At 42.3% G+C, this 14,093-nt stretch overlaps 1 protein-coding gene across 2 annotated transcripts in view; it reads right to left on the bottom strand.

The window, feature by feature from the left end:
* The window catches only part of LOC131253310 (uncharacterized), a 63,225-nt gene that overhangs the window by 47,664 nt on the left and 1,468 nt on the right, over nucleotides 1–14,093 (bottom strand). The window lies entirely within an intron of this gene.

The following is a 14,093-nucleotide window of genomic DNA, read 5'->3' as shown; positions in this document are numbered from 1 at the left end:
TGTCTCCCGAGCCACAGAAACCACGCTATCAACGCCAACCTCATACCCAAACCGGTAGGTTTAGACACCACGAGTCCCTCCCTTGCTACCCCTCTCTTGCCGAGGCACCGTCTCCTACAGCTTTCCCAACATTATCATCATCTAATAAACGTGATGCCACTATCTCAGTCATCCCTCTCCTTGACAGCTGATGAGAGAGACATGTTGCGTACATCATTGTGATTATCTGGTGTCTGTCGAAGCACAGAGAGGGTACATGTTCATCCTCCTGAGAAGCTATAGAACCCAACCTCGCCTGTCTGCCATTACCAAACCCCCTTGCAATTCCTCCTCCCTCCCCCATCCAAGTCTCGACTCCTTTAACACCCTTACAAACCGCTGAAACTTTCCCAATAACAATGAAAAATTCCCTCTGGCACTAGGAACCATCTTCCCTTTAACACACATCCTCGCCCACCTTACCTTTGCCCCTTCTTTCGTCTTCAGTCGACCACGACCACCTCCCAATGCACAAAGCCACCATCCAAAAAGCTTCCATAAACCACAGTTCTAAAGGCAGCCCCCACGCCTCTTCCCAACCAAACTACGACTTCTCCGCCCACCTGCACAGACTCTCCAATGGCTTGTCCCTAAAAATTGCCCCAACAATGAGGACCTTGTCAATCTCCACATCATGACTTAGTGAATTGGGAAGAAGTTCAAAAACTAGAAAGTGAAGGGGAATTGGGTTAGGAAGAATCAAGGAGAACAATTGGGCTCGCCTAGCAAAACGGTTGAGGAGGTTTGGAGATGAGATGGATGCATTATGGAGAGAGGTTACCTATGGATAGTAAGGTGACTCGGGGGGAGGAAAGTGGTTTCCTAATAGGGCAACGAGATCAATGGGTTCATTGGTGAGAAAGACTAATAAGCTAAATCGGTAGGCAGTTAGGCCAAGATGGAAGCCGAATTCTGGAGAGGGTAGGTTAATAAAAGAAGGATGCAGATTTTCGACAAGCAATGGTTCTAGAATTAGGTTTTGAAAGGACATATGGATCAGGGATTCGAAATTGGATAACGCATTCCCCTCGTTGCACTCAATTGCATTGGATAAAGAAGTCAAGGTGGAAGATTGCTTTTCCGTTTTGTGATGGTCCATGGTGTGGAGTATATCGCTCTGAAAATATTTAAATGAGGAAGAAACTAGTGAGTTCGCTACTTTGATGAGTATCTTCCATGAGGCTAGTATTGAGAACTCAAGCGAGGACTCTAAATATTGGAAATGGAATGGTAGATTTGCTATGAAGACAATTTATATTAAGTTGTGTAGAGCATATCGCTCTGAAAATATTTAAATGAGGAAGAAACTAGTGAGTTTCTTACTTTGATGAGTATCCTCCATGAGGCAAGTATTAAGAACTCAAGTGAGGACTCCAAATATTGGAAACGGAGGAGTGGTAGATTTGCTATGCAAACAATTTCTATTAAGTTGTGTGAATCAGGGGAGCAGAAGCATCTAAGCGCCGAAGTTTGGAGAGCCCCCATTCCCCTTTGGGCCAGTTTGGGACATTGCATTAGAGTGAATTAGAAAAGATGGAATTAGATTTAAGGAAATGAGAGGATTGTCAGTGGTTGTCCAGGAATTCCAGTGGATTGGAAGAGCCCGAGATGATCTTTGTTTTCTGTTTGGATGGGTGATGGAATTCGGCCCTCCTCCAACTGTAAACTCATGGGAGTGTTTGGAAATGCAAGCGTTTTTTAACAGTAGGCATCCTTATCACCGCTGCTTCCTACAGTGTGGTCCATTGCAGCCTTGGATCTACCTTTGTTTTGGTCCAATTCTCTATACTACATGGACCTTACGTACAGACGGTGTGGATCAAAGTTATACATCACGGTGGGCCACTTGTGAGGCTGCCTATGGTCCCATCCCGTATCCCACGCTGTATCGAGGGATGGGCCAAGTCTAAAGGAAGGATTTCACAAATCCCTTGGGAGGCCGGTGCAGTTTACAAGGCATTATGCGCCGGAGTAACATCCAGCCATCCAAACAGACTATTGGATAGAAATCGGGATTAAATCCAACTTAATACCATCCAGCTCCGTCCAGTGCGTCGAGCCAAACACACCCTTAGGAAGCTTTTGCATAGTTAGCCATTGCCAATAAAAATTTTATGGTGGACAATGTGAATAAAAGAAAATTGTTGATGTGCAGACAAAGTGAGGAATCAGTGGATGACTTAATACCATGTATTTAGGCAGTTCAAGATCAACTAGGAAATGCAGAGGCCTCTAGAAGAGGTCATAGCTGGCTGGACCTCAGGTCCATTTTCGAAGAAAGGTAAAAGAATTTGGGCCCTGATCCTATACACAATTGTATTGAGAATATAGAAAGGAACGAAAGAATACTTAAGGACAAAGCTAAATCAATCACAGCTATGTCATACACAATTGTCACCATGGTATTGGGATGGGTCATGGACTCATAGAGACCCGTGAATTTTCTGGATCCTCTGCTACATCAGTGAGAGGCGAATGGGATTCAGTGATTTTTCGATGAAAAGGCAACTAGCGTGGGAGATATTGCATTGCAATCTTATTTGCAAGTATGTATCGTTGTCGGGTGACAATAGGATCACCATCCATAATTGCTACTGGAATGATGCTTCACAATCATTAATGAATTGTCATCTTTCAAAAAAAATTTAAAAGTAAACCTTAAAGAGTAACAGAAATGGGAAAACAGTCATGCTACTCTAATATCAAGGTGTTGCATGCAACCAACATGATTATTAACAAAAGATGGAAAGAAAACAAAAGAGAGAAGTCTCCGATGGAGAAATAAGCACACCAAAAGTAAGGATTCAAGAAGCAAAATGAAAAAAGTAATACAAATCATATATCTGTTTATTGAAATTGAAGGGTGTCGCTCAAGGGAGAAGCAAAGCTCACACACCATGATGAAGGACCTTCGGTTTTGGTTTGACTCCACCAAAAGAGGTACAATGTCTCCCACTGAAACTTCTAAGCTACCTTGCTAGGTAAGTGTCAAAGGATCCAGATTGCAGGCCTTTGCATTTCGATATCCCATTTATAGCATCCAGAATCAAAAACTGGTTCTGTAATTTAGGCCTTAACTCCTTATATTGCTTAGTTGCATCTTGTTTGTAGGGTTGTAGTCATTTCAAATGGGTTTGATGTAAAACAGCTCTCTTAATATAAGGACTGAACGCCCTCCACTGATCTGCACCCAGAGAGGACTGCTATAGGTTAAAGATGGGCTGCTTGAGATGGTCAAGGGAGGATGAAATGAAGGGTGGAAGGGGGCTATGAAGGTGGTAAATGAAGGGTGGAATAAAAGCTTAAAGGGAGCTGTTTGAGGTGATAAATGATGGGTGGATGAAGGCTTAATGGAGCCTGCTGGAGGTGGTAAACGAGGAATGGAATAAAAGCTTAAGGGGGCCGTTGAAGGTGGTAAATGAATGATGGAATAAAAGCTTAAAGGAGGCTGCTGTAGGTGGTAAATGAGGGATGGAATGAAGGAGTTAAAGGGATAGTAGGGGCAGGTTTATGGAGAAGGTTTTAGAGCTTGAAAGGTAAGGGTGGAAGGTTAGATTAGAAACTTATAAGAGGTAAAACTGAGGAACAAAGCAAAATATATAGAAGAGAGAGAGTAAGAAGAGTGGAAGAGATACCTTAGAATCTCTCTAAGGTTTTCTAGAAATTTCACCTAGAAGGTTTTAATGGAGACACCATTAACGAAACTATCCATTCAATCTCAAATCTAGAATGCTCACCTTGCCATGGCCTTTCTCCTTTTTATAGACCCAATATAACTTTCCTACATTAACTCAAGGACTTGGGAAATCTAAAACACACTCTAGTTTCAAGAAGAATTAATAAGATGGAAAGATAAAACTTTAGTCTCAAAGACGACTAATAAATGACAACAATTTCCTAAGAACATTCTTCTAGAACTCTTGTAATGAACTGGAATTTTCTCGAGCCCATTTGGAAGTACATGTGTGTGAATCCTGGCTGCCCCTGCGTGTGTGACCGCACTTCCGCACCGACACAAGTTTGCACATGTGTGAACCCTCATCAGTGAACAAGCGCACACCCTGTGCACGTGCACACAAAAGCAATCTAAGGAGGATATTGACAAAAACTAAAGGGGGAAAACATTGACTTCACTTTCCACATCACCGTCACTTTAGGGCTAGAAGCCTATGGCCCATTCCAACACACTCCACTAACCCTCTCTCTTACATCACCCTCCACTACCCTACATCACCCTCCACTAAGTGGGCCGCTCTCTCTCGTCTTCCCACCTCCCACATGCACCAATGCATATCTTCCACCTCCCTCACCCACCAATGCGTGCACTCCACTAATCCCTTTGCTACCATCACTATGCACTCACCCTCCTAACCCATGAGAGGTTACCCCACTCACATAACTCCAACCCTTAGTTAATTCTCTACTCAACCAAGGACTTTTAGAAAGAAAGGAGAGAAGAAAAAGAAAGAAAGAAAACAGAAAAAGAAGAGCGAGCGAGAGAGAGAGAGAGAGAGAGAGAGAGAGAGAGAGAGAGAAGAAAGAAAAGAGGGAAAGAAAGGGGTAGAGAAAGCAAGGCAAGAGGGAGAGGGGTTGTTGTGGAGTCGACGGCCACAGGAGCCATCTTGCCAGAGCTGATTGCGGGAGAGGAGAACCGTGCCATGCGCCTAGGTGGGTCATCTCTCTCATTCTCTCCCCCCTTCTTTTCTTTGAGGCCTGAGTTTGAGGCCAAATCGATGCCCAAATGGGCCACACCATAGGAAATGGTGGTAATTGCACATCTACCATTGAAAACCTCATTGGGGACACCTTGATGTGTTTTATCCATGCCTACGCTGTCCATCCGTTGGACAGCGGGCCCACCTGTTGCACGCACCACCCCCACATTGTCCACTTGTTTGGACAGCAGGACCCACCATTGTACATGCGTTACATATGCTGCCCATCTGTTTTCCCAGACCGTTTCAGGGCATGATCCCAAAAACGACGCAGATCCAACCTCAGGTGGACTGCTACAGGAAATAGTAAGATTGAACGCCCACCGCTGAAACCTTTTGGGGCCCACCAGGGTGGGCCATGCTGTGAGGACAACGTGCTTTCACGGTGTGGACCCCATTGTGATGTATGCGTTTTATTTACTCTGGCCAGCAGTGTGTACCCCAGGTTGGGAGCCCCACCTTGATGTGCATGTCTCACCCAGGGCGAGTCCAAAAGTGAGGAAGATCAAAAGGCTCAGGTCAGCCCCATCACAAGAAACAGTGGTAAAGGAATTCCCACTGTTGAATCCAGCTTGGAGGCCTGCAGAGATGTATATTTGCCACCCAACCTGGTTATATGGTCCTACAGACCTGGCTGAGGGTAAAACACAAATAGCAGCTTGATTTCAAGCTTCCGTGAGCCCCATGACAGAAAACAGTGATGATGGAGCCCTACCGTTGCAGCCTTCCTTGGGCCCACACCATGCTGTAAAGTGTTTTATACACACACCATCCATCTATTTCTCCAACCCAGAAAATGAGGCAGATCTCCAGTGGACCCTACCACAGGTAATGGTAGTGATTGACACACCACAAGAAACGGTGGTGGTTGACCTTGATAGACTTCTGGGACCCACTGTGATGGATGTATTCCATCCAGTTGCCACCCATCTACCAGGTCACTGGGCCATGGGTCCAACCTGGAGGCAGCTCCATCGCCCACGTGGGCCATGCTGCAGGAAGCAGCAGCAATAATAACACCCACCGTTGAAACCTTCATGGGCCCACTGTAATGTTTACTGTCATCCAACCTGTTGACCAGGTTACACAGCCTTGGATGAAAGGAAAACCTAAATATCATCTTGATTCAAAACCTATGTGGGGCCCACTGGATTGGGACCCACTGTAATGTTTATTTCCCATCCAACCTGCTGCCCCACCGCACAAAACATTAGCGTTTGGACACCTACCGTTGAAACCCTCTTGGGCCACCATGATGTACATGTTTTTATATATGCCGTCCATCTGTTTTGGCAGATAATTTCAGACCGTGGGGCCCATCTTGATGTATGTGTTATAACCACTCCGTCCCTCCATTTGACAGATCATTGGAGGGTGTGGAGCCCACCAGATGAACATGTTTTGAACTGCTGTGCAGCAGTGTGGACCCCATGCTGGGGGTTCCACCTTGATGCCGTGTCTTATCTGCACTGTCCACTAGACAGCAAGGCCCGCCGTGATGCATGTGACCATCTGCGCTGTCCACTGGACAGTGGGATCTGCTGTGATGTATTTGAGCTATCCAGGCTGTCCACTGGACAGCAGGACCCGCTATCCAATTTGCTAATAAGGTCGCATGGACCTGGATGAAGGGAAAACACAAGTATCAGCTTGATCTAAAGCTTGTGTGGGTCCCATCCGTGGGCCCACCTGATGTAGGTGTTCTATACACACTGCCTATCCATGAAGCCCATCTAAGATATATGTTATATGTATGCCGTCCATTTTGTGGAGCCCACTATGATGTGCATTTGTCATCCAGTCCATTGATACAATCGCTCAAGCCTGGATAAATGGAAAATAAAAATATCGACTTGATTCCAAAACTATTGTGGGGCCCACTGACCGAATGAAGGAAAAATACAAATATTAGCCTTATCTCAATTTTCGTGAATCCGGGAAGTGTGACCTGCCTTGACGACATTGCCACTCAACCTGTCAGCCCAACCACACGGACCTGGATGAATGGAAGATGAACGTATCCACTTGATCAAAAACATTGTGGCCCACCAAAATGCGGGGCCCACCTTATGGTTATTTGGGGCCCACTACATGAGTCCCGGAAGCTAGAAAACATGATGCACATAATAATGATTAGGATTTGATGTTTAACCACGAGAACGACGCATAGATTCGTTGCTTAACCTTATGATTGTTAACCCTAAGCTAGTTTACTCGAGCATGCGCTAACTAAGGCTAAATGTGCCTACCTGAACTCAGTAGAAAATGCTTAGAGGGAATGCTTGCACATGTAGGAAACAAACCTGTTTGACTTAAGTGATACGCACTAGATGGTGTGCACTATAACCCATGTTCAAGTATGCTCCTAAGAAAGCATTAGACAAATAAAATATACACAAAAGGTATGTGCATGCAAATTATTGTTTTGACATACTCAACTAGCACATTTGACTTATGTGATGTGCGCCAGTATGGCGTACAAGTAGCCACGTTCGAGAACTCTAGGGAAATCCCTTTGTAGTCCGCTAATAGACCCTTGTGTTAAAGAGGCCTGGCACAGCATCGTAAGTATCTTGTAAATAATCTACCGTATGGATGCAGATATTCATAGTTCCTTGAATAGTGATATTGCCATTAGATTTATCATGGTGATTGCTCAAGTAGATACCATATATCCCGAATATGTCATACATATTCTTGTTTATCCTTGATTATTGAGCCATATGAGGACTTGCCATACATTGAATGCATCTTGAATCCTTGCATCATCATTACATGAGCATTTATAGCATAGTTGGGGGTGGTTGGATCATTGTTTGTTGGATATTTGTGACCATGTGATTAGTCATGGATTGTTGGATACTTGGAACCATATGATTGATCATATACCTAACATTAGGCCCCCCATCGTTAGGACCAAGCTTGGTGAGCATTCCGGTTATGGAAGAATTCCCGCTGGCGAGGACATGTGGGAAAGAGATGTAACGAGCCTACCTAGAAGCGGGCCTAGTTGGGTTAACATGATTTCTGAGTGGGATCTCCAACCGTTGAGGTCGGCTAGGGTGATATACAAATTCATCCTTTCATCACCAGGTCCAAGTAGGATGGTGTACCATGTACATTGGTTTTTCACGTCATGGATGGGTGGAGTATGGGGAACTCATCATGTCCCATTAGGATGCCCTATTGCCGAGGACAAGTGGAGGTAAATCTGAAGGGGAGAGAGATCCTGCATCTAAAGGAGAGAGATCCGATGTGAGGGCATGGCCTTGTTGCTCGCACCCGATTTACAGTATTTGGTTATGATGGAGACGGTTATTTTGGAGGTGGCTTTCATACTCATCGCATTCACACTTGCATTGCATTCATGATTCCATTTTTACTGATTTTTAGTAATTGATACTTGCGGTTATACGCTTATAACTCTTGCTTATCGTACATATTGTAGTTTTTCTTACTTCGTGAGTAGAGATGTAGCCACTGAGATTATAAAACTCATTCCAATTGTTGTTTATCTTTTTTAGGGAATCCTATCTAGCTGAGATAGCTAAGCGAGAAGAGAAACTACATCACATTTAGCTAAATTTTTCTTTTGGAAATATAACAATGTAACTAAACATGTGTATATATTTGGAAAGGAAATAGAATCTCATTTTGAGTAGTTTTCATGTTTTGTGTCCGACGGTCTTTATCATGTTTTGGGGGGGGGGAGTTACTACCGAACTCACCATTTAAATAATAATAATTAAAAAACAAAACAAAACAAAAAATCCCCCAAGTCGCACCTCAAGAGTAGAGTTAGGGGCTCGGGCTCCATCTTCGGGCCGTGACAACTCTACTTTCAAAACAAGGACTTTTCAACTTCTTAAAGAACTCTTAAATGAAAACAACTTTCAATAAAGATTTCATTTACTGGTGTATTATGGGCATAATCTATGGATCATTTGGACAGACATGGGCTTTCTTGGGCCTACAGCTGTACACTTTCATGGCTAGTTATATTTCACCATTCTATTTCCAACAACTTGTATGGATGGTGATTGATAACTTTAGATAACAATGCACTAGGCAATCTCCAGCACAGGTATAGGACAGTTGATGTCGGTAGGCAGCATGCCATTGAACTTTTGCCAAGCAATCATTAAAAACAAAGCAGACCCCAGACACCTAGGACTAGGCTATGATGGTTGTGGCAATGGTGGTGGTATGGATGAAGATTGGGACCAAAAGGATAGTGACAAGTGGAGCTCATATATGATATGCCAAGTTTAGAAAAGTAACACCACATCCCAACTTCAAAAGTTAAGAATTTAGAGAGAGAGAGAGAGAGAGAGAGAGAGAGAGAGAGAGAGAGAGATTCAGAAATGGGCAACCAAAGAAGAATGAAAAACGTGTCCGTGTGAATCAAAACTGAACTGTTGATTTAGCTAATTTAGTTGATGGAAAAATGGATCGTTACTTGATAATTTGACCAAGCTCTTAAACTAATTGAATAACTATCAAATAAAGAGAGATGGGAGAATATTACATTTCCAGCAACTTTTCATTTTTTTTTCCATTTTTTTCCCCTAATAAGTGAGAAATTTATTGAAACAAACAGAATACATCAAGACACGGGCAGAGATCCCACAACCTAGACCAGATATGTAAGGAACCTTCCTCCAGAAGATTATCCTTAAATTGTTAGGACTTAGGATCAAGAATGTGCCCCGAAGAAGCAACATCTCTAGAAAGATACCAAATCTTCCTGCTACTCACTACATGAAGAGTTTCCCTTAAGGAGATTCCAATGAGATTCCTTTCCTGAGAGGTAGATGAGAGAATCATGATGAGTGATTCAACTAAAAAGACAGGATGGAGAATGGTGAGGAGCAAAAAGCAGTAAAGGCCCTTTTAGAATTTTTTGGCAGGTTTGATCCCCAATGGGGCAAATGAAGTCGCCTTGATTTTTCAGGAGTTCAGTACAATTACAGAGACGTTCATACCTTATCACAAAGATTTCGGTGCCCTAGGAAGATTTGCTTTCATTTGCTTCATAAGGCCGTCGATGTTATGGATGGTAGGGTAGTGGGAGTGAAAGATTACAGCAAACATAGAAAAATACCCCCATTGTTTGATCCCTTGAGATCTTTCAAGTTTCAAGGATGCCTGCCTGGGTGCTATAAATTCCGTCCTGTGTCTAATGGGTTGACGAGTGAGTCATTGTGTCAGATTCCAGCCCCTTCCAAAGCTTGGATGGAAATATGAGATGGACAGATGGTCAAGTGAGAATCACGGTGAAGGACTCTCTAATGTCAGAGCAAAAAGGATTCCATGGAGCTTACTTGACTGGGAAAACGAATCTTAGCAAAGCTTCAGTGAACAAAATCCAAACTTAGGTCAACTCTCACAAGAAGATTGGCAATTCTGGTGGGTATTAAAAGATGGACTGGAACACATTTCTAGGTCTGCTTCCAAATGAGGAAGAGGTGGATAGAGTCCTCTATGAAGATTGGAAAGCTGTGAGACGGCCCATTAAAGGTCTATCTAGATGGAGTATCGATGATAATTTGGTTGAAAGTGTGGAGTGTTCCTTTACATGCCTGTGACGTTGAAACCTTCATTGCCAGAGGTGCATGGTTCTGTGAGGTGCTGAAGGTGGATCCGCTGACAATCTACTGAGAAGAAATTAAATATAGTAGAGTGGAAGTCATCATCTGATGGGTTGGTCGACCTAATCAAACCATTCATGTTGCTTGTTGAAGGATGGGGTTATATGGTGAATGTGAGAGAGAGAGGAAGGGGAAGCTTCCGGGCCCAGAACTGGCTTGAGCAGTCTAACTACTGCTGTTATTGGCATCAATGGCAGTGTCGTCTCCAGAAAACCTATGGTGGGATGAGCCTTCACCTGAGTTTCAGGGAGAGAGAAATCTTAAGAAGAGGAATGTAGCTATCCCAAATATGTGCTTTATGTGTAGGAACTAGGAAGACGAAAGAACCAGTGAAGCACCTATTTATCTGTTGTGCAACTGCTAAAAAGGTGTGAATTTTTTTTTCTGACTGTTCATTATAGCATGGGCCTCTAATCACTCTATTCATGACCTATTGGTGGGATGGGTGAGCGGCCCTTTTTCATCCTAGAGAGTGGTGATTTGGAAGATTCTTCATCTTTAGGTCATGTGGGGAAATTTGGAAAAAAAGGAATCGTAAAAAATAAATAAATAAAAGGCAAGAGCAAGCAGTTAGCAGTGCTGCATATGATGATTCTCTTCATGGACACAAAGTGGACTATGTACCACCAAAGTCCAATATTTTCGGGGCATCTCCTGCTCTCTTTCCATCTCAGCATGAGAGCCTTTTTCGCATGATGATGTTGGTTTCTAGCTGGTTTGTTTTCTGTTTTTTGGCTGCTTTAGCCTGTCCTTTTTCCCCAGACTTTGGTTTTGATGACCTCTCATCATCCTTCTATATTTCTTTTTCTTGTTTAATATTTTGAGTTGCCTTTTAAAAAAGGCTGCCCAATCCAAGGTGTAGAACTAGGAACAAAGTGTAGATCAGAACAGGAACACAATGATACAGCATCTTCCAAACCAGGTGCGTTAATGAAAGGGAAATTCCAAAACATAACTATTGATGTGGGTTACTTTCAAGAATTTTGTGTCAGAGGAAGTGGTACGAAAATTGAGTTTGGAATGAAAGAAGCAACCAAATTTTGTGCCCACACATGGTTGCTTGGTTTACAAGTGGAAATGAGGCACTTCTCCTCCTTGCTATAGATAAGTTACATAGAGATCAATTCACCTTTTCCAGCACACCTAAGAATGATTTCGGGTTGCAAGCATTTAAAGTATTAAGTCCAGTTTGTTCTTTAACACAATCACTTGAATCATGACCAGTGTCTCTACATGGATCTCCACCTTCCCTATGATTTGGTATATCTTATTTAGAGAAACCTCACAAAGCCTACAATTCTTCTTATAGTTGCCTTGAAAGTTGAAATTAAACTGTATTTGAGTTGAAGTTCCCTACATCCTCATCCCACTACTAAAAAACTGTTGAAAGTGCCCTTATTTGTCAATATATGTGAATGTTGAGTCTTAGTGTCAAGTGAACCCCATATGAAGACTAAAAGACCAAAGACTCACCAAGTTGAAGAAGCTAAGTGTGCTATACAAGTATATTAAACCTCACTTCCCAACCAAACCCTATCAGGTAAAAGACCCACTTAAAATAAATCTAAACTTGCCCAAAATCATGTTTGTAAAAACCTTGGTAAGCTTAGATTAGAGTTTGTTTAAAGCCTATGGATATAAAAGCAAATAGGTAAATTTCATGTTCTGCCGATTGCAATCGTGCAGCTTTGATGGCATCGAACACCTATTCGATGGCATTGAAACAAAGACCTATCAGTCCAACAACCAAATTGAGAAGATCATGGATAAGGTCGATGGAATCAAAGGCAGTTCGATGCAATCAAAACTTAAGTTTTGATGGCATCGAGCCCACTTCGATAACATCGATATAAGGCCAAATATCTCCAGGAAGCTTTGAAAATTTCTAAGTATACTCGATGCAATTGAACCCCTTTCAATGGCATTGAAGTAAGTTATCGATGCCATTGAACACAGTTCGATAGCATTGAAAATGACACCAGTTCGTCCAGCAAGCTTTCAAGGAAAATCATATATATTCTCGATGGCATTGAAAGCCACTTGATGACATCGAAACGCTATTCAATAGAATCAAAATATGGACCAAACTGTCCAGTGAGTTTTCATAGGAAAATCTATTTATTCTCAATGCAATCGAAATGACTTCGATGCCATTGAGATTCAAATCTCGATGGCATCAAATCATGTTCGATGGCATCAAATCATATTCGATGGCATTGAATCATGTTCGATGGCATCGAAAAAGTGCTCAAATAGTCTAGCAACCAAAGTGTATTTTTCAAGGAAAATCCCGACGGCATCGAGCCATCTATCGATGGCATCAAAGGATGTTCGATGGCATCGGACAGAATTTGTTCTGCACTTATTGGAAAATCTTAGTGCAGGATGTCAATGCAATCGAAGAAGGTTTGATGACATCAAGGGAAACTTCAATGGAATCAAAGACCCTTCGATGACATTGACAACGATAAATTTCTCCTTGTTTTTTACTGTTGGGATTTTACTTTATATATCACTTGGGTTGCTTCTTTGGCTTTTGAGAGAGCACTGAAGAGAGCTTTGAGAGAGTTATTACTTGAGTTATTTCCCTTCCTCTCAAGCCCTCTTTCCCATAGGAGTTCATCATTTAATCTATGGCTTAAAGGCATTTATTGGTATATTCATAGCTTGGATTGAAGAATGAACTCTAGCCTTCATTGATCATCTAGTAGCACTCCTCAATGGCAAATCATTATGCTGGGATCTTTGAATGCTTAGTTTATGGGAATCTTCTCTAGCTCTTAAAGACTCATCGTTAATTAGAGAAGATTGAACCAAACCCTAATCCAACAACCCCGTACCTCGATTGGAGCATCTGCAAGTTGTTGCAGTTCAAGGGAGTTGAAGACACTTCATCAGTAAGAAGATCATCATCAGCATGTGCTAAACAGGACTCACTCACTTACAAGTAATAGAGTCCATTGAGTCTGAAGCCCTTTCCTTATGTAGGATTGGGATTCAGAGTTTGGTTCTCAAACTCACTAAAAACTTTCGTAAGCCTCAGACCGGAGAATACATGTAGAGTCCTTGTGTAGGACCTACTGCCTTGTATAGGCATTGCCTTATGTAGGCATTAGAGTTTGCCTTGTGTAGGCATTGTGAGTTTCTTTGTGTAGGCACCTAGAGTTGTCTTTTGTAGGCACCATAGTTAACTTTGTGTAGGTTGTAAAGGTTTATGGTTAACCTGATTTAAAACCATTAGATAGTGAAATCCGGTACACTCATGGGGATGAGTGCGTTAGCCGGGAGTGGAGTAGGTACATAGCCGAACCACTATATATCATTGTGTTTGTGATGCAAGCTTTTGTCTATATTATGTTGATTCATGATATGATTAATTTCCGCACACTACATGTTTGATGCATTGCAACTATTGTATATTTCACTATCCTATCTTTTGAGTGTGAATAGTTTTATATTAATCCTGCTTACTTCTGTTTGGATTGATAGCATTAATTTTTTAAGCAGGATTAAAGTTTTAAAAGTCCTATTCACCCCCTTCTAGGACACTTGGGCATAATTTTGTACTTCACTAATAACGGTTTACTACAATTTCAACTATTACAAAATATTTTTAGTACATCGATTGGGCCATTAGCGGAATGCATTCAGTTGGGGTCCGTACGAGTTTCTCCTTTAGATCAAAAAA

The sequence above is a fragment of the Magnolia sinica genome, chromosome 1 (assembly GCF_029962835.1).
Source record: "Magnolia sinica isolate HGM2019 chromosome 1, MsV1, whole genome shotgun sequence".
Classification (NCBI taxonomy): domain Eukaryota; kingdom Viridiplantae; phylum Streptophyta; class Magnoliopsida; order Magnoliales; family Magnoliaceae; genus Magnolia; species Magnolia sinica.
This window is presented reverse-complemented; position numbering and strand designations above follow the sequence as displayed.